This window comes from Mustela putorius, unplaced genomic scaffold, assembly GCF_011764305.1.
Source record: "Mustela putorius furo isolate JIRA1106 unplaced genomic scaffold, ASM1176430v1.1 tig00004007_pilon_pilon_pilon, whole genome shotgun sequence".
NCBI lineage: Eukaryota > Metazoa > Chordata > Mammalia > Carnivora > Mustelidae > Mustela > Mustela putorius.
Genome location: NW_025422145.1, coordinates 4334268 through 4357111, shown reverse-complemented (window position 1 = coordinate 4357111; position 22844 = coordinate 4334268). Strand labels below are relative to the sequence as shown.

The 22844-nt window shown below is 42.4% G+C and overlaps 1 protein-coding gene across 5 annotated transcripts in view; it reads left to right on the top strand.

Annotated features, from left to right (window-relative positions):
* Positions 1–22844, top strand: part of MRTFB (myocardin related transcription factor B) — a 259815-nt gene that overhangs the window by 71801 nt on the left and 165170 nt on the right. For 4 of the 5 annotated variants that reach the window (XM_045072097.1, XM_045072095.1, XM_045072096.1 and 1 more), the window contains exons 1-2: positions 1131–1238; positions 9643–9707. The gene's annotated coding sequence lies outside the window, so the exon portion shown is untranslated. Of the gene's footprint in view, positions 1–1130; positions 1239–9642; positions 9708–22844 lie in introns of those variants that run through there. The other variant, XM_045072094.1, reaches the window with a different exon arrangement.

Below are 22844 nucleotides of genomic sequence, written 5' to 3'. Positions count from 1 at the left end.
AACCTTGAAATGCCCTCCATGGTTGCTAGCCCCTTTGCTTTAGAAATAATTATATAGGGACGTGTGGGTGGCTCAGTTGGTTAAGCGCCCAACTCTTGATTTCAGCTCAGGTCGTGATCTCGGGGTCCTGGACTGAGCCCCAGGTAGAGCTCTGCGCTCTGTGGGGAGCCTCCTTGAGGAGTCTCTCCCTCTGCCCCTCCTCCTACTTTGTTTGTCTGTCTATAAAATAAATAAATAAATGTAAAAGAAACAAACCAACCAAACAATAATATAATGTGAAGAGTTCACCCCGGGGAAGAAGGCACACCTTTCTCTGCATCCCCTAACTTGTGTATTCTAGCTCTTTGTCCTGCGTTCCATTCTACTGTGCTCTCTACAATCAAAAGGCCACCAGTCTAAAGAGAAGACAATGAAATATCAGAATATAAATAGTCACATAGTTTTCAGGGCCCTACACCGAGTCTGGCACAGGGAGGCCTTAGGGAGCTCATGTCCTGCAGGAGAAGCATCTTCTGGACAGCAGCTCCATCAAACCATAGAGGTGAGAGCAGCCGGCTTCCTCTCACCTTGGTGAACCTTGGGAGGGAAGTAGAGACGGGCTGATGAGACTCAGCGTCCTCAGCCAAAGAAGGGCCAAGGCCAGGGCCTGGCGTTGCCACGGAGGCCAAAAAAATGGGGCTTTGGCTTGGGCGGCAGACAACCCCAGACGCCAGTTCCTAGCAGTGTGACCTGGGGCTATTTACTTAATCGAGCCAAGCCTCCGTTTTCTCCTCGCTGGAGTGGGGAGGATGGTAGTACCCACTTCGCGGGGCTGTTGTGAGGGGAGTTGCAACAGTACTCTGCGCCCAGTAAGCACTCCCGGACCTGCTGCTAGGATTACTGCTGTCAGTGCGGTCCGAGCCTCTGCAAAGGCTGGCAGGTCCGGGGCCCCGGGCAGGCGCATGCGCACCCGGCCGGCCAGGTGAGGGGAGTCGGGAGTCGCGCACCTGGCTTTTAACCCTTCGTGGTCACGGACGTGGGCGGAATGGCTGCAGGAGCCCGGACGCCGGGTCGCGAGCACCGCTTGGCCTGACCCCGCGGCGGGGCGCGGCTGCTGGGGAACGGGCCGTGCCGGCTCTAGGCCGGGGTCCGCGCTTGCGGCCCTGCGCCCGGGGGAGGGCGGGGGAGCGCCGACGGGAGCGAAGTCTCGCGAGATCGCGCGCGCGGCGGCAGCGGCGGCGGCGGCGGTGGCCGGGGAGGTGAGCTGCGGGCGGCGGTGGCGGCCGTTGGGGGCTGAGGAGTGGGTGAGGGCGACGGAGACGCAGGGTCGGGCGGGGGAGCGGGCCCGGCGAGCGGTCCGCGTCCTGGGGCGCCGGCCCCGGTGTGCCCGGCGACCGCAGCGGAGCCGCCCGCCCTGTCCGCGCTGTCCCGGGACCCGCGCGGGCGAGGCGGGGCGGGGCGGCTGGGCCGGGGCCGCGGGGCCGGCCGGGCCGGTCCGGTCCCCTTCGCGGCCGGGCCCCGCGCTCGGGTGCGACCCCGGGGGCCCGCCTCGGTTCCCGTGGGCGGCGGGGTTGACTCCAGGACGCGGTGCCGCTGGTCGCGGCAACACGGTTTACCGAGTCTTTGCAGTCTGCCGGGCACTTAACTTGCGCCGCTCCTGGGCTGCACCGAGACGTGAGGCGCCCAGCCCAGAGTCACACTGCGGGGAAGCGCTGGGGTGGGGGGTTCAAACCCAGGCGCCCACGCCCGGTCCCTGCCTCGCATCCTTCTCCCCACCCCCACCCGCAGGGTTTTCGGGCTCAAATTCCAGTCCTAGGGTCCCAGTTGGGCTGCAGAAGCTGTGTGGGAGCCCCCCTGGGACTGGGTGCAGCATGCTGTGTGAGTTTCTTAGGGGAGGGTCTTCGACTTTTGTCGTATTCCCAGAAGGGTTCCTGACCCCCCAAATGGACAGGAACTCTCGTTGGGGCTCCGCTTAAGACCAGAAATGGCCTTAGAGCAGCCGGTGTGCGCCAGGGATGGGATGTCAGGCTGAATACAAATGAGATATTGGAGCCCAGGGCTTGCCTTAAGCAGAGGAAACTTTGAAGTTTGATTTTGGTTAAGCACGTGATTCCACTCTTTGGAAGCGGTGGTGCTCAGCCTTGTCAGAACCAAGGCCCCTCCCCCTTGGCAGCAAACTTTTGTAAAGCCCACCTTACTGAAATTCATCAACAACGGAACCCATGTACACACGCGATTGAGAATCAGTACGATGCTCCAGTTGACACGTAAGGGAGGAATACAGGAAAAACGTATGACAGAAATTGCCCCATCATTTACATCTAGCGCCGGACTGGGTGCTTCCACCTGTTTCTCATGAAAGGTGTTTAGACTGATGAGCAGTGAAACTATCAGCATTTTCAAACAAGAAAGGGAAAGAGCAAAGATAGAGATGGACCCTGGCATGGAGGGGGAGGGGAGCAGAGGGGGAACCCAAGTGTTGGGATAACCTATTTATGAGAATAGAGGAACAGCTTAGATGGAAGTAAGGATGCATGCCAAGGTAAATTACAGAGTCAGTCAACACCTAAATAATAGTAGTATATTATGGAGGCCTCTATGGAGGGGATTTTCCGTATTTTCTGTCCACATTGTATGGCACCTTTGTGTCACAAACTTGGAGGTGCTGCTCCCTTGAGCCACAATACTGGATTCCTACCACTGATCACTGATAACGAATAAAAGATGAAAATGTTTGGATTCAGGGTCAATGTCTCATTAGTTCAGACATGCTCAGTATTAATGATGTTGAGTTAACAGTGTGTGAAGTGGGGAAAGAGCCACTAGTTTCAGACCTACAGTATCTCAACTTGTCTCACTTTAGCTGCCTTCTCCTAAATTACTGGGGTTCCCCCATAATTGCTTATAAAAACTTCTCAGTGTTATGTTCTAAAGTGATGCCAGTTTATGGTGATTAATCTGGCTAGACTTCTTTAAAGATTCTCAGAACCAGCATGGATTTTCATTATGTGGGTCTGTTCCATGCATTGTGTGAAATCCAGCATCTTGGTCTCCAAACACTAAATGACAGTCTTGTCCCCCAGTTACTTTTACATCTAAGCATCTCTCTTAGAGGACAGTACCAGGCCCCCAAGATTTACTCTAAACAGCAATCCACTCTCTACCCCAGTATGAGGAAAGGGGGCAGAATCTAACTGACAAACAATTTTTTTTTTTAAGATTTTATTTATTTATTTGGCAGACAGAGATCACAAGTAGGCAGAGAGGCAGGCAGAGAGAGAGGAGGAAGCAGGCTCCCTGCTGAGCAGAGAGCCCGATGTGGGGCTCGATCCCAGGACCCTGGGATCATGACCTGAGCTGAAGGCAGAGGCTTTAACCCACTGAGCCACCCAGACGCCCCCAAACAATTTTTGTTGGAAAAAAATTTTCCCCTGTTCTTTCTGAGGTAACTGACATGCCAGAAAGGTAGGCTCTTGGTTCATGACAGTCTCATTGGTTATTCCAGAATCTCAGATGGGAGATAAAGTTAGTACCTATGTCCCTTTGAAAAATTTGCTTCATTGAGATTCTTGTTAGAAATGCTGACGGCTCGGGCGCCTGGGTGGCTCAGTTTGCTGAGTGGCTGCCTTCGGCTCAGGTCATGATCCTGGAGTCCCGGGATCCGGTCCCACGTTGGACTCCCGACTCTGCAGGGAGTCTGCTTCTCTCTCTGACCTTCTCCTCGCTCATACTCACTGTCTCTCTCACTCAAATAAATAAATAAAATAAAATAAAATAAAAAAAAGAAAGTAATGCTGACAGCTCAACACCTGAGTGAATAGAAGGTTGGAATGGACTTCGGATGGGACAGTGATAATGTATAGAATGTATAGAATAAAAAGGTCTGAATTAAAGTAAGATATAAATTAGTGTAACTATTTATTAAATAGCCTTTTTTTTCTTGCGAGTATCCATATTAGAGAATACGAAGTGTTCGAAGGTAAAAATAAAATGTCCTATAATCACATAGGTCCTCAGTCCTCCTAGTGTGGCATATTAGAAATTGTCTTTTCCTTTAAAACTGTTTATCTTGCCACCAGGAGGAAAATGCTGAGTCAAAAAGTTCTACTCAGACTAATATATGGCTGTAGTGTAACATTGTACATTCCTTCAACTCTTGTTAAATCTGCAAAGCAAATTTATTTTTTTGTTGAATGGATAGGATGCTATGAAGTGTTTATTGTTCATTGCTTGTTACTTTTGAAAGGTGCTGTGGAAACAAACAAGTAAAGACTCTTGTCAAAATAGAACTGTAAGGTATATAAAATTGACTGGAGTTAGATACATTAAATACTTTCGGATTGGAAAATTATCCAGACTGCGAGTAATTAACTTTTATTACTTTGAACAAGTAGTATCATGTTGCAGGGTAAAAAGAGGTCACTCCTCTTTTTTTCTTCACTACTTTTTAAAAAAGTCACTACTTGAAAAATATATATAATTTGTACCAAAGCAAAACAAATAATAGGAATTGCAGAGATACTGAGACTTCCAGTTGCCAGGTATGGGGATACATTGTTAAATGGGCCAAAATCCATGCCTTTTTAGATTAAAAGGAGTAACTTATTGTGTACATATCTTTGAGCTTTATAATTAAGCTATTTCATTATTTTAAAGATGCATATCTAAAATGGAATGCTATCTTAAAATTGGCATGTCATGTGATAATCGGCAACTTTTCTTAGCAGTACATGAAATAATTGTGTGTCCGAGAATTGACAGTGTCTTACATTCAGTGAAAAAGGGGATATGTAGGAATTTCCGCACAGTGATTAATGTTTAACACGAAAACATTTATCCAAAGAGTGACCTGCGAAATAAAGGTACACGACATTTCTAGGTACTTCCACCTAGGCTAGAATTCTTGACTTGAAAGATTCCTATAAGAAAACGTAGCCCCGCCACCCCCTCCACCAACATGTAAAGCCAATGAAACATCAGTGTTTGTATATAAGAATAGTTTTTTAGAAAGAAACTGGTGTTTTTTCATGGAGAGCAGGTGGTATGGCTAATGGATATGAGGTAAAGTTCATCAGACAGTATAACCCAACAGATATAAGAATATGGGTTTTTTGGGGGGGTTGGTTTTTTTTTCATTCGAAATGCTCATAAGTCCACTCATAATTGAAAGTTTTCTCATATGGGACATCCTTAAATTGAACTTCAACAATTTGTAGCTGTTTCTGTTGTCTTAATAAGAAATATTTTTGAGGCCTCCTGCCTGGCTCAGTCCATAGAATGTGTGACTCCTGACCTTGGGGTCGTGAGTTTGAGCCCCACATTGAGTGTAGAGATTAATTAAAATCTTTAACTCAAAATTTATTTACTACATGTTCAGTACAGCCTTTTTTTTTTTTTTTTTTTTTAAGATTTATTTGAGAGAGAGGGGAGCGCATGCACAATGCAGGGGATGGGCCGAGGAAGAGGGAGAGAGAGAATCTCAAGCTGACCCCATGCCAAAAGGGAAACCAGCAGGGGGTTTGATCGCAGCACCCTGAGATCATGACCGGAGCTGAAATCCGGAGTCGGAGCCTTCGCTGACTGAGCCACCCAGTGCCCCAAGTACAGCTTTCATTTTGGAGGTTAAGTGGTATCTCTTAGCCAGAAAACCTGTGCAAGGACTTTTTCCATCTGATATTGAGGGCACTTTCTGCAGGAAAGTCAGCCACGTGAAGACGGTTTGCATACCTTCTCCCGCCAGGTGGACTTCAGCTTTTCTTCTCCAAGTGTGGCTCCCCAAGCTAGCGGCTACATCAGCAGCCTCCTGAGGGTTGTTTGAAATGCAGACTCCGGGGCCCAGCCCAGACCCACTGAACTAGGATCTCCATTCTCACAGAGCCCTGTTGCAGGTGACGCGCAGGAACATGTGGGAAGCCCTGGACTGGTTCAGTTGCTCTCAGATTTGAGTGTACATTGCAGGGATTGCTCCCTCCAACCAGAGTTTCTGGTCCAGTAAGTCTGGGCTGGGGCCTGAGAATTAGCGTTTTCACCAGGTTCTCAGGTGATGCTGCTGCTTCTGGCCTAGGGGCCCCTTCCTGTTCTCTCTTGTAATTCCTCGCCCCTTTAAATAGATTATTACAGTCATAGGCTTAAGATTGGTTGAAGAAAAAGATTCCATAGTCTTTTATCATGTTGAGTGATGGCCCCGCTACAGACTCATCCGTGAGTCCGCTTCCTGATTCTTTCTGTCCCTCCCCACTGCTCACATATGTGTGCGCTCTCTCTCAAATAAATAAATAAATCTGTAAAAAAATAAATTGTTTGTCAATATCTAATTTCAGAGAAAATTCTCTTTTAATGCTCATTGGATTTTAACTCTGGCTTACGAATAGTTCTATTTCTGTGAGTTACACTTACAACACTTTAAAGTTGTTTTTGTGTAGGTAAAATATTCATGTTGAAAAATTAAAACAGCTTATTTTGAAGAGTCTAATTTCCAACTCTGTTTAGTCTAACCTGTCCCCTTTCCTCATAAATATCCTCTTTTGTTTCTTTTTTTTTTTTTAAGATTTTATTTATTTATTTGATAGAGCATGAGAGGGAACACAAGCCCAGGGAGAGGGAAAGGGAGAAGCAGGCTGAGCAGGGAGCCGAGTACGGAGTCAGTCCCAGGACTCTGGGATCATGACCTGAGCCAAAGGCAGATGCTTGACCTACTGAGCCACCCAGGCACCCTGTTTGTTTCCTTATAGATGTTCCTTTGTGTAGACACAAGCTGATACCTGTAGAGTATATATACTTCCTTCTTTGTGTAAAAATATAGCACACGATATAAATTATTCTGTCCCTTGCTTTTTGGTTAGTTAATATTCCTTTGGGATATTTCCATATTAGTTTATAGGAAACACTAGTTAACAACTTCAGAATATTCCACTGTATGCCCATGCCCTAGTTTATTGAACTAACCCCCATTGATGCACATTTGAATTTTTTCCAATCTCTTAACAATCACAGACAGTGTCCTGGTAGATATACCTGTACAGATCTCATTTCATAAATATGAGGTGTATCTGTGGGATATCTTTTCACAAGTGGGATCGCTGGGTCATTGAGCAATGCATTTATAATTTTGTTAAATTCTGCCTTTCTTCAGGGTTATGTCATTTGGAACTCCTGCAAGTAATGCATCAGGGTACCTGTTTCTCTATAACCTCTCCAACAGTGTTTTCCAACCTTTAGATTTGTATTATTCTGATAGTGAAAAATGGTAACAGTGTAGTTTTAATATGCATTAGTTTGATATGAAGGAGGCTGAGCATCTTTTCATACGCTTATAGGTGATCCGTGTTTCTATGAACTCTCTGTCCATACCCTTTGTAATTTTTCACTTGGATTGCATTTCTCTTATCAATTGCTAGGAATGTATAAATTGGAGCAATTAATCCTTTAGGATGTGAGTTGCAATTTCCCTCAGTTTGCTGTTTGTTTTTAAATTTACTTTCTTGTATTTTTTTCTTTAGATTTTAGATAGTTAATTTATGTTTCTGGATTTTGAGTCACAGAAAGGCCTCCAAGAATTTGAAATTTGTTCAAGTTCTCCTTCAGTACTTTTGTGGTTTCATTTTTACATTTAAATCTTTGGTATATTTGAGATTTATTCTGGTGTTCAAGGATAGCGTATAGATTGCACTTTTCTGTGTAGCTGCCAGTTATCGTTACCGTTTGTTTCAGAATGCAATACGCCTTGATTGTTTTCGGAACTTCCAGGTATATTGGGGCATATCTCTGGACTTCCTATTCTATTCCATTAGTCTTTCTAGTCGTACGCCAGTACGCAGTATTGGTTTTACAAAATACTTGACTTTCCCCCGCTGCCCTTCATTTTCCTGGCAACTTTTCCTTGTTTATTTTTCCATGTGAACTTATAATCATTTTGTCTAGTTCCAGAAAAGAGACACTTAAAAAATTGAGATCATGTTAAAATTATAAACTAATTTTACAGATCGTTGATGTCTTTCTGATATTTTCCTATCCAAGAACATTGTGTATTTTTTTCATTGGTTTGATTCTACTCTTGAGTCCTTTTGGAACATTTCAAAGTTTGTCTTACATAGGTTTTGCCAATTTTTTGTTAAATTTTTTGTACATAGTTTATCTTTTTTGTTGCTTTTGTGAGGTCTTCTCTTTGTCGTCCCTAAGTGGTTTTGATGTGTGCATGAAGGCTGTTTTTCTGGGTAAGCACAGAAATTGACAGACCCTGAAGTTATAAGTAGTTTTCAACCGACTTTAAATTCTGCCAAATCCCTTATGCATTTTTGCCTAAGAGAAAGAAAGCTTTGGGAGTCAGACCTGCAGTTTAAATCTGGGTCTGCGTTTATTAGCTCTGTGGTCTTCAGAGATCCCGTTTGACTTCTCTGTGCCTCATTTCCCTCCCCTGTGAAAGGAACAATTCTGTCCATATCAGAACATTGGAGGAATTAAAGAAGAACATGTGAAACTCATCACTTAGTGCTGCTTCTGCCACCAGCGCCCATGCAGGTTGAGGCTCCTGGGCTTTTTTTTTTTTCCTTTTTCTACTCTTCCCCCCCATCACCTTTGAAAGAGGAAAGAAGAAACCATGGAGAAAACAGTAAGGTATTAGATTGAAGTTAAAAGTAAGCTGGGATTCCATTTGAGCAAGGTAATCAATGTGCTTGAGATCAGGGAGCAGACTCGGGGGGGCATTTGAGGCCCCTCCTGCTTCCTGGCTTAGCTACTCATTGCTCAGTCAGATGCACCCTGACAACAAGGCTGCTTAGCATTCCCTTAAGGCCCTGTGTTTCCTGTAATGCCGTGCCTTCCACCAGAATGTTCTGCTGCCTCATTCCACAGGTTCGGATGCATACTGCCCCGCACCGTGGAGGAGCAGTATCTGTCTCCTTGTGCAGCTTGTGTGCCCTGTAGCGTGGGTCTTGATAGACTGGAAACTGAGGAGAGAAACCGTATCTGTCCGCCCATCAGAAATGCCCGGGACGGGAGCCTGGGTGGCTCAGTTAGGCATCTGCCTTTGGCTCAGGTCATGATCTCAGGGTCCTTCCCCTCATTGGGCTCCTTGCTCAGCGGGGACCCTGCTTCTCCCTCTCCCTCTGCTGCGCCCCTGCTGTGCTCTCTCACTCACTCTCTCCTTCTCAAATAAATAAATAAAATCTTTTTTAAAAAGTGCCCAGCAAAAGACCTGGCAAAAGATAGCTACTCGGGTATTTGTTAAATAACTGAACGAATAATTTACTTTGATCTTTAGCCATATATTATATATCTGGGTAACTCTTAGCCAGTCTACTATAAACCCCTAGAGGACAAGGATTATGTCATTTCTCAGTAATAACAATAATAACAATGATGGTGGTGGTGAGAGGCAAACAGACTTCTTAACATAAAAAGCATATATTAATAAGAATAAAAGCTAACATTCATTTTTGTTGAATGGGGCACCTACAGGTTCTTGAACAATTTAGGAAACATTATTTGATTACACCTGGAACTTCCCCGTTTCCTTCCCAGCCATCCCTTTTTTAGTAGCTTCTGTTTTGTTCTTTCCAGTTTATCTTGAACTTCACGCTCCCCAGGAGGCTATCTCTGACCATCCCCGCCAGGCATATAGTAGGTATTCAGTAAAAAGTAATTTTTATTTTTTTCCCCCCTCAGGTTCACAGTAAAGGTGCTAAGAAAGAGAATGTAAGACAGGAAGATAATTAAATATTTTTACTGAGGTAAGTTTTTTATGATTTTATTTATTTATTTATTTATTTATTTATTTATTTATTTAGAGAGCCCTCTCCCCACCTCTCACTACTGTGAAAATTCTTCTCCAGAACCTGCCTTCTTAAGATGTAAGAGGGAGATTGTTCTAGGAGTATATTAAGTTCACGGAACTTGGGGTTCTTAAGGTGGATGCCAGGAACATGGGTTTTTTTTGAACAAGGTTATTTGGCTTTACTTTTTTGAATCTAATCTTTAAATTCCCATGACTTCATTGTCTTAAAGTTTGGTATTGAGAAGGGGATCCCAGCAGGTGGAAAGCCATGAGCTTCTTGGTGGTTATATATACTTACAACATTTGGTGAAAATGTTGTTTTTAAAAACAGGGAACTGAAAGGATTTAAAGGCCTTTTTGGTGAGATGACAACACTTCTTTCCTTAAATAAGATACGTTGTATTTTCTTACTGTCACAGAAAGGTCTTGCATCAGTATAAAACAACATGATGACACCAGTAAGCGCCTAACTCCTCTCACCCAGAAATGACTGCCATTTATATTTTGGTGAACATACTTTGAGAAATGTATCTATGGATATAGAAGTATTCATATACAAATCATTAAATAGTTGGTTTACACTACATATGATAGTCTTTTAATGCAACAGTGTATTTTGTATATCTCTACATGTGCATTGTAAAAGGACTGTGTAACTACATATGATGATTTTACTGACTCTTGTATATTTCATGGTTTGGAGGCACCATGGTTTATTTAATCATTCCTTTGATGACCATGTGGATTATTTCTAGTGGATAATGGCGTGTTGACTAAACCTGAACTCAAACCATTGTATACTTGTTCGTTTATTTTCCTAGAAGTATGACTGAAGAGTCAAAGATGATGTACATTTTAAATGTGGATACATATGTTTAAATTGCACTCTGTAAAGACTACCAGTTTCTCACCACCACCTCCCCCAAAATTGATGAGAGTCCTGTGTTCCATACCCCTGCCCCATGAAGTTTTGTTAATCTTTAATCTTTGCCCATCCAATCGGAGAAAAAAAAATGGTATCTTTGAGATAACAAGGCTTTTGACTGAAATAAGCCTTTTATGTTTTCAAAGACCCCTTTCATTTGGTATTCTTACTTACATGAAGAATTTTCTGATTGAGAACATAACGTGTGATTCTCATGTATAAGTGAGACACTCTCTTGGACTTCAATATGATGAAAATGTTGAAATATTTTGAGTCCTTTGTTTTTAGTTCTGTTGCCCAGATTACCTCATTATAAATACTTTTAAATTATTGGCAACGAGCTAATTGTTTTGGATACCAAAGGTTTTCCTCTGTGGGGAGCAGTACTCTTGTTTTTTATTCATTTATGGTGGAGCTTGAAGATGTTTTAAAAAATTAACTTGTTAACATCTTTCAAGCATGGATCCCAACTGCCAAATAGCATAGAGAATGGAATTCACAAATTTGGATGACAGTGAAATACTTTTTTTTTTTTTAAGATTTTATTTATTTATTTGACAGACAGAGATCACAAGTAGGCAGAGAGGCAGGCAGAGAGAGAGAGGAGGATGCAGGCTTCCCGCTAAGCAGAGAGCCTGATGTGGGTCTCGATCCCAGGACCCTGGGATCAGGACCTGAGCCGAAGGCAGAGGCTTTAACCCACTGAGCCTCCCAGGCACCCCGACAGTAAAATTCTTACTGAATTTGTCAGTTACGTGAATATGTATTTAAATGTAAACCTGTGATTACTGATGTTGAGTACCATCTGTCCCCAGAGTGTTCTACCAGTTTCTGATATGAATGTGGACTCTAATTTTATGTTTGTTTTAGATTTTATTTCAATCAAATCAGAGTTACTTAAGGTCTCCCACGAAACAGACACCAACTGTGTCATTGTCCTGGTGTTTGTTCTTTGACTCAATGAAAAGCCAGCTAAACTTTATCATTTTATCCTATGTATAAAATGCATCTTCTTAGAATACAGAGTGTGTTTCGTGTGGGTGCTGTTCTTTTCATTTCAAGTGAACATTAACAGTGTGTTGAGGGTGGGACCAAGTACGTTTTATCAATCCGTCCAGCAACTAGCATCACACCTGGCATGTACATGGCAGACTTTCAAGTTGTTTTGGAAGGAATTAGTGATTGGTATATATTGGTATTGCTAAGTTAGAACTAAGAGGTAAGTGAGACGTGCCTTAAATTTTAATTAAGAAATTTAATTTGTGGGGCGCCTGGGTGGCTCAGTGGGTTAAGCCGCTGCCTTCGGCTCAGGTCATGATCTCAGGGTCCTGGGATCGAGTCCCACATCGGGCTCTCTGCTCAGCAGGGAGCCTGCTTCCCTCTCTCTCTCTATCTCTGCCTGCCTCTCCATCTACTTGTGATTTCTCTCTGTCAAATAAATAAATAAAATTAAAAAAAAAAAAAGAAATTTAATTTGTTAGAGAAGAAAACTAGTATCCATGACTCTTAAATGCACCTAAATCTAGACATACATAATTGGAGTGACACTTGCTACGGTAATATTTTATTTGGATTATTGATTTAGACTATATCTCACTTATTTTCAGACTCGCATGTACTAAGTGATTTAAATCTGCTTTGCTTTTTATTGTTGCTATTAAGGGCAAAGTAAGTATCTCGGTAAGATACTACATCTTAATTCAGGAGTCCTAGGATATTTGGTATTAGAGACCTGGGACTGTTTTTCAGTTCTGTTATTTGAAGACAAGAATAAAGTACATACCCCAAATTTTAAATTATAATGGAGTGAAATTGAGTTATATTTTAATTGTGTGGTTCAGCATTTATTAAAAATAGAAGTAGAGAAATAGATTGCCAGCCTTTGAGAAGAATGTATAAATCTTTGTCCAGTATCCTGCCTTTTAAGCTTTTCTGACTCCTAAACCAGTTTTTCACAGCCAAAATAAACAGAGCGCATGGAACAAGCGCTTGATAGATTTAAGCAATGTTGTAGGCTTTTGTTTCATACGTTTCGTTTCCACTGGAATATGGGATTCTAAAGAATGCATGAGCTAGTTTTAATTAGTGTTTTAGCAGCCGTTATTTGCATAAAATTTTTTTAAAATTGATTAAATAATCCCCTAGCAATTTTCATTTGTACTTTAATTTCCATAGCAACGCCTTACTAAATAAATAGTCCAAAGTTAAATCTAGGCAGACCTAAAAGGAAATTATTGAGTCTTCATTAGTGGGCTCTAAATTAATGAGATTCCTGGACTTTTCCCTTGGATATTCTGTGGGTAATGGTATAACCTTGTATTTGTTTTCTAGAATAACCAAAGTTCTGGGTTCTTGAAACACTTTTCTGTGGTAATATAGGAATTTGCTTATATGGTAGCTTTCATTTCACTGATGAGTTAATTTCTTTAATCGCATGCTTTGAAACCCTAATTCTAAAAATACTCTTGAAAAGTAAGGAATTACTAGTAGTAGTTAAACCAAAGTCTTAATTAAAATTAAGACTTTATCCTTTATTTCTCCTCTTAACTGCAGCATTTGTAAAATTTGTTGTAAGAATTGTTATTTAAACAGGTTTTAAGACATTCTTATGTATGGGTTGGATTTTGTGCATTTGTAATGATTTCTTCCTATTTTAGGCATAAAGCTTAAAGTTTAGACTGGCAGTATAAGTGGTTATTTGATTGGGAAGTTGGAAAGAGGAGAAGCTCTGTCTTCATATCCAGAATGTGTGGTGGTAGAATATGCAGATGAAATGGTTTCCTGATCAGGGTGAGAGTATGGAACTGCAGGGGAATGGAAAGACATTTGTAAGTGCGTGTAGAGAGCCGAGATGCCCAGGAAGCACCCCAGGCTGACTTCTGCAGTGTGCGTACCTGAGTTGGTCTCTCACAAAGGCATTATTATTACCTCTGTGAGGTGAAGAGGGGTGGAGAGCAGTAGCCTTGGGGCTCAAGTTCCAAAGTGAGCACAGGGCGTAAAGAAACGCCCTAGGGGAACCTCCAGTCTCTGACTGCTGCATCCTCCTAGAGAAATTTCCTTGCTTGCTGACCCTGGAAGCTTTGCTCCAGAAATTTGTCTGGAGCTGGGCAGAGGGAGAAATCTGTTGTCTGTTACTGCAGTGTCCAGATGCCCTCTTTAAATAGACTTCCAGGGTGCCTGCGTGGCTCAGTGGGTTAAGCGGCTGCCTTCGGCTCAGGTCATGATCTCAGGGTCCTGGGATCGAGTCCCGCATCGGGCTCTCTGCTCGGCAGGGAGCCTGCTTCTCTCTCTCTCTCTCTCTCTCTCTCTCTGCCTGCCTCTCTCTCCATCTACTTGTGATCTCTCTCTGTCAAATAAATAAATAAAATCTTTTAAAAAAAATAAAATAAATAGACTTCCAGCATGGGAGTATGGCTACTCACATCATACAGTGTGATCATAAATATGGGGGTTCCATGCAACCTTGGCCTTCGTGCCCGTTTGGTTTGTTCAGAGAGGAGACCCGGGTCATGGTGAGGGTTGTGTTTGTGTATGTTAAACCTAGTAAGTTTTGTTTTAAATAGATTTCAGTCTATTCTAATGTGACAAAGTTTTTCAGTATGAATGTTCTAGCAGCTGTCACTCAAACATTAATTGCTGTCAGTGGGAAAGGATATCCTCCTACATCTTTTCTGGAGTGCTTGAAACCATCCCACTTCCTTTTTCTTTTACCTTAAGAACTGATTACTGACACTTGGGAATTATAATCAGATTGCATCAATCTTTACAGAAAGGTTACCAATTACTGCACTGAAAAATAGGCATTTCTCTCTGATAGTAAGTGTTTCTCTTGGTGTGTCTCAGTTCAGTACTTTTAAATACCTTTTAGGTGAATGAATGCTTTGTGTCATGCCCTGATTTAATACATTTAAAACAGACTTTATTGATGGCTTTCTTACTTTCAGTTCTATGGGAGGAGGTAATTTATTTAATATGAAATCTTCATAGGACCTTTTGGTTGTTTAGATGTCCTTGGGGTAGAAAAAGGAGGGCTGATGTCAATTACTTACACTCTGATATCAGCTCTAAAATGGGCATTTGTTGTGCAGAGTTGAGAGCGGTGGCGATTTGCATCTTGAGCAGTTGGCATTCCCTCATTTTGTCCTTATAACATTCGGAGGATAGACGTAATCACCCAGTTTTAGAGCATCATAAAATGCCTTAGGAAAGTTGTCCTTGGGCGCTCAGCTAGTGTGTTAAGAACCAAACCTAAGGGGCGCCTGGGTGGCTCAGTGGGTTAAAGCCTCTGCCTTCGGCTTGGGTCATGGTCCCAGGGTCCTGGGATAGAGCTCCACATTGGGTTCTCTGCTCCGCGGGGAGCCTACTTCCTCCTCTCTGTCTGCCTGCCTCTCTGCCTACTTGTGATCCCTGTCAAATAAATAAATAGAATCTTTAGGGAAAAAAAGAAGAAGAACCAAACCCAAGCAAGGACTCGAATTCCTATCTGGCTCCAAAGTCTGTACTCTCTTCTTACGAACACCAACAGAGAAGGGGGTCTCAGAGTTGGTTGCATGTTTCATCATTGTAGATACTTAAATGTCCCACAGAGTGCAGTCCAAGCCACTTTATGACTACCGTCAGCGTCCTTCTCACCACCCTCTTATTTCTAATGTTCTTCAGCATCCACTGATGAAGTGAGAAGCCTGCCAGGGTGTCTGGCTCGTGGTGTTCAATACAACATAGGCTTGTTTAATTTAGCAATGCTCGGAGATGAAAGGTTCATGATGGCCAAGTACAAACAGACCTTCTGTGGGATGTTAATTTTGTTACAGGAGGGAATGCTTGTTTTTCATTTTTTCATGAGTTAAAAAGGACTTTGACTTGTTTAAATCTGTGTAATCAAAAGGAAGCGAGCAGTGCTGCTAAACACTTTTTTTTTTTTTTTTTTTTTTTTTTTTGGGTTCAGTCTTTGGTTAATTCCATTTCATACCTGCCAGCGAATTGCAAATCGTGTGTTCTTTTGTTCTTTGCTCTTTTTCCTTTGGATTGGATTTTATGGTTAGTCGCTGTGGGGATTTAGTGGTAGGAAAATAAATCATCTCCTCCTCTGAACAGATTGTGTGTCTTTTACAACAGGTTATCCTGTAGCAGGCAGAGCAATTCTGTAAGGCCCCTGCACAGAGGTGTCGCTGTAGGAATTTGTGCCCCGCACTTTTTTTTTTTTAAATAATAGCTCTACTGAGATATAATTCACGTACTGTAAATTTCAGCTCATATGTGTAAAGCGCACAGTTTAATGGACTCTAGTATCTTCAGAGCTGTGCACCAAACCTCCCTACCTAATTCCAGAACTCTCTGATCCCCGCAGAAAGAGTGCCCATCCCCATTAGCAGTCTCTCTTCATTCTTCTCTCCCTCCAGCCCCTGGCAACCACTAAGCCGCTTTCTGTGTCTGTAAATTTGCTTGGTTGGGATGTGCCACACGAATGGAGTCCTACAGCATGTGGCCTTCCGTGTCTGGCTTCTTCCACTTTGCATGTTTTTGAGGCTCATCTGTGCTCTAGCATGCCTCAGAATTTCATTCCTTTCTGTGGCTAGGTAATATTCTAGTGGCTGCATTTGCCGTATTTTGTATAGTCATCTGTTGATGGACATCTGGGTGTTTTCCATGTTTTGGCTGTTGTGAATAAAATCCGCTGTGACCATCCAGGTACAGGTTTTCGGGCAGACTTGTCTTGGATGCGGACCTGGGAGTACAGTTGCTGGGTCTTATGGTAACTCTGTGTTTAGCTTTTTCCAAAGTGGCTGTCCCATTTTACGTTCTCATCAGCAATATTGAAGGATTCCAGTTTCTGCCCACTCTGCCCAGTGCTTGCTGGTTTCTGTTGTGGTGGTGGTGGTTTTCATAGGAGCTGTCCCAGTGAGTGGGAAGTGGTATTTTCCTGTGGTTCTGACTTGCATTGCCCTAATGACTCATGATGCTGAACATCTTTTCATGTGCTTGTTGGCCATTCGTGTATCTTTCTTGAGAGAAATACCTATTCAAATTCTTTTTCCATTTGAAAAATTAGATGGTCTTTTACATATTCTGGATACACACATCACACACCCATATCCTTATTAAAATACAAATGGTCCAGCTTTCCTCCCATCTTGTAGGTCGTCTTTTCACTTTCTTGTTGTTCTTTGAGGCCAAAGATTTTAAATCTTGATTAAATCCAATTTATTTTTCTTTTGTTGCTTGTGTGGTCTTCTCTCTGAAGTTTTTTTTTTATTAAATTAAAAAATCATAGCTTATTTCTAGGCATCTCCCATGTAAGAAATTGGTGCAAAATGGTCAGCTGATTAACTATGCAGTGGGTTAGAGGCATTAAACATCTTTTGTGTTTTCAGGTATTCTCATTAATTCAGCATGCAGAAGAAGTTTCTTAGCCTAAGACACAAATCCCCCCCCCCTCGCGCTTTTAATTAGAAAGCTGTCATTCAGCATTCTGCCTAGGTCAGAATGCATACATCATTCTTTGAACGTTTATAAGTGTTTCACATGCACTGAGCACTTCACGGGACCCAGGGAGCCAGAGAGTGTGGAACCGGACTCGGTCTGCAAGGCACAAGAGCACTGGTGCTACGTGAGGAGTGTCCGCAGAGGGCAGCGGAGAGATGTGGAAAGGAGGAGGGAGGAGGACTCTCCATCTGGGTGACAGCACCTCATGGAGGAGGAGACACTTGTGCTTTGTCCGCAGAGACCATTAGGAGATCAGGAATTCTCTCTTCCGGCTCCTTGCTGCTGTATATGTCGTGTGCCCAACGCCGGGTATAGTCTAGCAGTCACAGTTAGGATTATTTGTAGCATGAAGTACAGATGGAGATATGATCGCTTGATGCCGAGAAGTGAGCCTAAACAGAACCACGTGTCTTGAATTTCTTCAGGTTTCCAAGGCTTTCAGAAAGAAAACTATCCTAATTAGTTCAGCATGATGGATGTGTGTATGTGTCGTTGTCTGTCTGTCTGTCTGTCTGAGCTGGAACCCATGTAATTCCATGTGATCAGGACATAAAATATGGGGCAGGGAGTAGCAGTTGCTTGGCTGGAGAGGAAGAGTGATTATAGAGAGTTGGGTGTGTCCTGTTGAGGAATATAGATTTTGTCCATATCGAGGAGAGCCATTGAATCGTCCGGCATGGGGAGGGTGGTATGGTCACTCTGGAGACTGTATTGGGGGTGCCGGAGGCACGGGACAGGATGGGGACTGAAGACCCATTACACTTTTCAGTGCATCCAGGTGGGAGTTGACAAAGACCTGAATGAGAGCATTTGTAGCAGAATTTGGGTAAGTCATGGGCTGGAAAGGTTTAGGAGCTGTTAGGAGTCCTGGCTACAGGTAACAGAAACCCTGCTGAAACATTAAGTCACAAGGGGGATTAAGTGGGAGGTTCCTGGAGAAGGTCCAAAAGGAACGAAATGGTGCAGAAACCAGGAAAAACCCAGGGGCCTGAAGGGAAAGGCACTCATTATAACACAGACTCTTGATCCTATGTCTGCTGCCTCCAATTTCTCCACAGGACAGGGGCTGTCTTCATACTCTTCAACCAAGGAAGAAAGAGTTTCTCCCTCTAGCTTTAGTTTTCAAAAAATCCCAGGGGCTCTCTTGGTCTTGAGTTTCATGTCTTTCTTGGACAGGGTCTCTGCTGGAATTTTCTACCGCCGTCACTTTGGCAGTTTTCCAGAAGTAGGGAAGGGTCATTCTGGGTAGAGCCAACCATGCCCATCTACTCTGGGAATATAGGCAGGACGCAGAGCTTGAGGAGATCTGAGGAGGAAGGGCAGGTCAGGAATGCCTCCCAAGTTTGTGGCTTTGGTAACCTGTGACGGCCACTTTTCCGCCCAAGAATAAGGGCTCGGAGGGCAAGCAGACCAGAGAGCAGTGAGCAAACGGAGCTCATTTTTAGACTGGCTTAGACTGGCACATAGGGCTTATCACAAGTTGTGTGTTACGTATTTTTATGATTATTTCATTGGTTTGGCTTTCTTCACCATTAGAAGCCCTGGAAGACAGGACTGTCTTCTTTGCTGTGAATCTCCAGAGCCTCCCATAATGTACTTGGCATGTAGTAGGTATTGAGTAAATACCTACACAAATTATTAAATTCAGAGGAACATGTCCAGCAGGCAGCTGGATGGACAGTTTGGGTCTCAGATGAGGACTGGAAATAGAGATTTGGGGGTATCAGTGTAGGGCTAGATGGTTGACAAGCCTTGAGAGTTACCCTTATTGGCTAAGTATTTTTATGAAAGTTCAGATACTATATAGACCTGTAATTTTCATGTCCCTGTGATAAAATTATGCTCTTTTCCCCTTTGCCCTGTTTGGTATTTAAGGTCAGTGATTTCTGCTGATAATCCTACCAATGATTTTTTTTTAAAATTCTATGCCAGGTTAGAATTAGGGTTTGTGATAGATTGGGAAATAAAGGTGATAAAGACAGAGATTCTATTTCCTTTTAAGAGTAACTGACTCATAGGATGAAACCTTGGATAGGATTTCAGATCACTCCTGTAAACTCTCAGAAAAGATGTTTATAAAACACTTGGAACAATACAGATTGTACTAAGAAAATGTGCTTTGATCAACTCAGGAGATACAAAGCAGGGAGCTTAATAACTCAAGTCCTATTTGTGAATGGAAAGGACTGGAAGTTCACCTTAAAAGTAAGAAGTCAGTTCACATCAAGACTTTAAATTTTACATTGTGGATAGCAGATGTTAACTTAGTTTCATCTTTTGTACAAAAAGAAAATGAATTGCAGATTTCAGGTCTTGGCCTCTTGAAATCGGACTCCCGATTCCTATCTCTTAATAACCATTGGAACACTAGTTTAAAAATGGAATTTGACTTTGGTTTTTTACCCTTTAATTTTGAGGTGAGTGTGCTTCCAGCTCTGTCTTCCTTCTATATTCAGGAAAACCACACCACTGGTAGTTTGAATATGCCATAATTTTTATTATTTAAATATTAGAAACACACAGTCATGTTTATATAAAGTAGTAATACTATATTCACACTGGGGAGATGGTTTGTTTCATTTTAAGGCGTAACTACAATTGCCTTACTTTTTAGGCTGAACACGCTCCTCTTAACCACTCTGCCATATATCAAGATACTCTATTAGTGTTTCTGTTGCCTAGATTCTTTTCTCCACTCTCACCCCCTGTAGTAGAGACAGGAACATTTTTACTTCTTTAATTTTCCACCGAAGAACTTTCCCTAAATTTGTCTGACTACGAATGTAGGCCAGTGTCTTCTAGCAAGTTGTAGTTTGCTAGAGCATGTCTAAGAACCCAAATTGAGTAGGTTATAACATTTCCGTTTTTAAAAATTACTGAAATATATGTATCTTAAAAATACACCTCAGATACATTTCTTTTGATTTATAGATTGGCGCTTATTCTTTCAGATAGAGTTTCAACAAATACCTAAAATGCTAATAAGACTTTGTATATTCTGAATTTTACCGAATTTGCTCAAAGAGTGGAAAAGTATACATTTGGGATTTTAACGACAATGTGATCAGTATTAGGGGTTTGATTTCCTGCATAAGTTAAGTTACTAACTGCACTGACAATTATTAAGTACATGGAACAATCTCTGTCTTGAGAACCTAGGCCCTTGCCAGTTGTATCCCTTTTGAAATCAGTGTATAGGGCCGAAATAAAAGAATGTTGATTTCTGGGAGTACCCCTCGTCAGCTCCTAGAAAAAACAGTTAAACTGCATGCGATACAGTATAGTGTATTCTATATTCTGAGATAATTTTATTCTTTAAGAGGTAGTTAGCTTCATTATTTACTAGTTAGTTCTTCAGAGGTAGCATCATTCAAACTAGAGAAGTTCACAGCGTGGGGGCCCAGCAGGGAAGAGGCAGCTCCTACAGACAGCGGGAAACTCGCGGTGCCAAAGGTAGAGGCCTGCGTCCCCCATGCACTCGATCTCTGGACTGGGCAGGGTCCTTCCTCCGTTGCCTCACCTAAAATGACATGATCATTTTCCCAGACATGGGATTTCCACTCATTTAATTTTGGATTTTCTGATGACTGATGTGTATAATTCAAATAGCAGCATTAAATAATTGGGGGGGGGTCTATCTATCTATCCCTACCTAGATTTAGTCTAATTAGGGGAAGAATTTGTCCGAGTTATGGAAAGTATGTAACAATTGAAATGCAATTCTGAGTAAGTGTGTGTAGAGTTTAGGCTAATATGTTGCCTGGCGGCTACAAAGAATCTGGTAAGTGATTGTAAGTAATTTACATGTATTCTGTAGGTAAAGAGAAGTTACCAGTGTGCTTCAGTTGTAGTTTCTGTAGTTGAAGCAGCTGAGAGATCTTGTTTATTACGTTCTCTACTGAATAGTCTTTCTTAATTGCAAAGAAAATGCAGAAGCTGTTCAACCTGTTCTTGCTACTATGTCAGTGAAGTCTAAATTTAAGTGAATTTTACTCTACCTCTTAAAGATAGCAAAGTAGTGTTTGGAATTTCTCTAAGGGTGAGAGTGTGTGTTCTGTAGACTTGTCTTAGGCATGTGTTACCTGTGAAACCCCAGGAGTGCATACAATAGGTTATTTTCCAGGGGCTGTGGAAGGCCAGACTAGTAGTGCCTCCCCGGGGTTCCAGGCTTACCATTTGAAACCACGATTCTCTGTCGTCATGAGTGAAATGTCGAATCCTGGGAGGAATGAAGAATGAATTACTCACTTATGTATCTCATTGGTTATAACTTCCTACTGTATTACTTGCTCATATGATAAACACTGGTAGGATTTTAAATCAGAATTGTTTTTAGCGCTCGACACATGGTGAGAGGAGCAGTCATCGTGCTGCTGTCAGGCTAGTTCTGGAACAGCTTTTCCCACAGAAGAGACCTCGCCTGACTTTGCGACACTATGGTCCCCAGGGGTACTAAGAGCCAAAGCATGGAAAACAAATTGTTATGCACACCTAGTCCTGTCACAACTTTGTTTCTCTTCTTTGTTAAGGCATCCTGTCCAGCTAACCCCGCTGATAATCAAGAAACCCCTGGTGCTCGTGGTTAGATGAGTCCACATTCTCAGGGTACTGTGGTCCCACTCAAGGCCTGACTTGGGAGACTGGCTGTTGATGGCTTCAAGGTTTCCTTTGCGCTATTACTAATGGGAAAGCGCTCTGTGACCTTGGGCGGGTTGCAGGTTGTTAAAAGTCCTGCATATTCTGCCTCACTGTAAAAGACACCATCAGAGCATTGTTGTGCGGGGGAGGGAAAGTGTTGCACGTACGTGTTAGCACGGCACCTGGCACATGAGAGATTGCCAGTAGACGTTAAGCTGTGGGACAGCATTTTCCTCCAAAAGGAAATGTAATAAAGGAAATGTAGGGCAGTAATTGATGGTAGAGATGTCTTGAAATAACACAGATTTGGGTGTCCAGCAGGTACCCTTTCCACATTTTAATGGAAGTAACTACTGCAGGTGAGATGGGAAACTCCATGACAGGGCATTCATGTTAACACCGGGCAGTGGAGGATGTCTCCTTTTTGATACTGACCATTTTACCTAAAACAGGATCATTTTTTTTTTTTTAACTCTGAAAAACAAAAAACAGAAGGTAAAATAACTGAATACTGGTTCGGTTTTTTATCTTGTGCTTTAATGGTTACTGCTTCTCTATGGGGAATAAGAATATTTACAAATCATGCTTTAGAACCTGTGGTCTGGAGTTGTAGAATATTTAGAAGATTAGCAGTGTTTAATGTGGATATAAACTTGGGTATGATGTGTTTAGAACATGTGACAAGGAATCATTATGTCAGTCAAAATTCACTAAAAGCTTATCGTTTAGTAAAATTATTCCTTTGAGAATCTGAACTTGACAGTTCAGAGGCAACCTGAAAATTTTGGGAACAGAATAACAGTTTCTAAGGGAATGTGAAGCACAATGTCATCAACAGTTACCTCTAACAAGGGATATTCGTTAATTTTTACATCCATTTCATGAGTTTATTCAATTTTTAAAAAAGATTTTATTTATTTATTTGACAGAGAGAGATCACAAGCAGGCAGAGAGGCAGGCAGAGAGAGAGAGGGGGAAGCAGGCTCCCCGCTGAGCAGAGAGCCCAATGTGGGGCTCAATCCCAGGACCCTGAGATCATGACCTGAG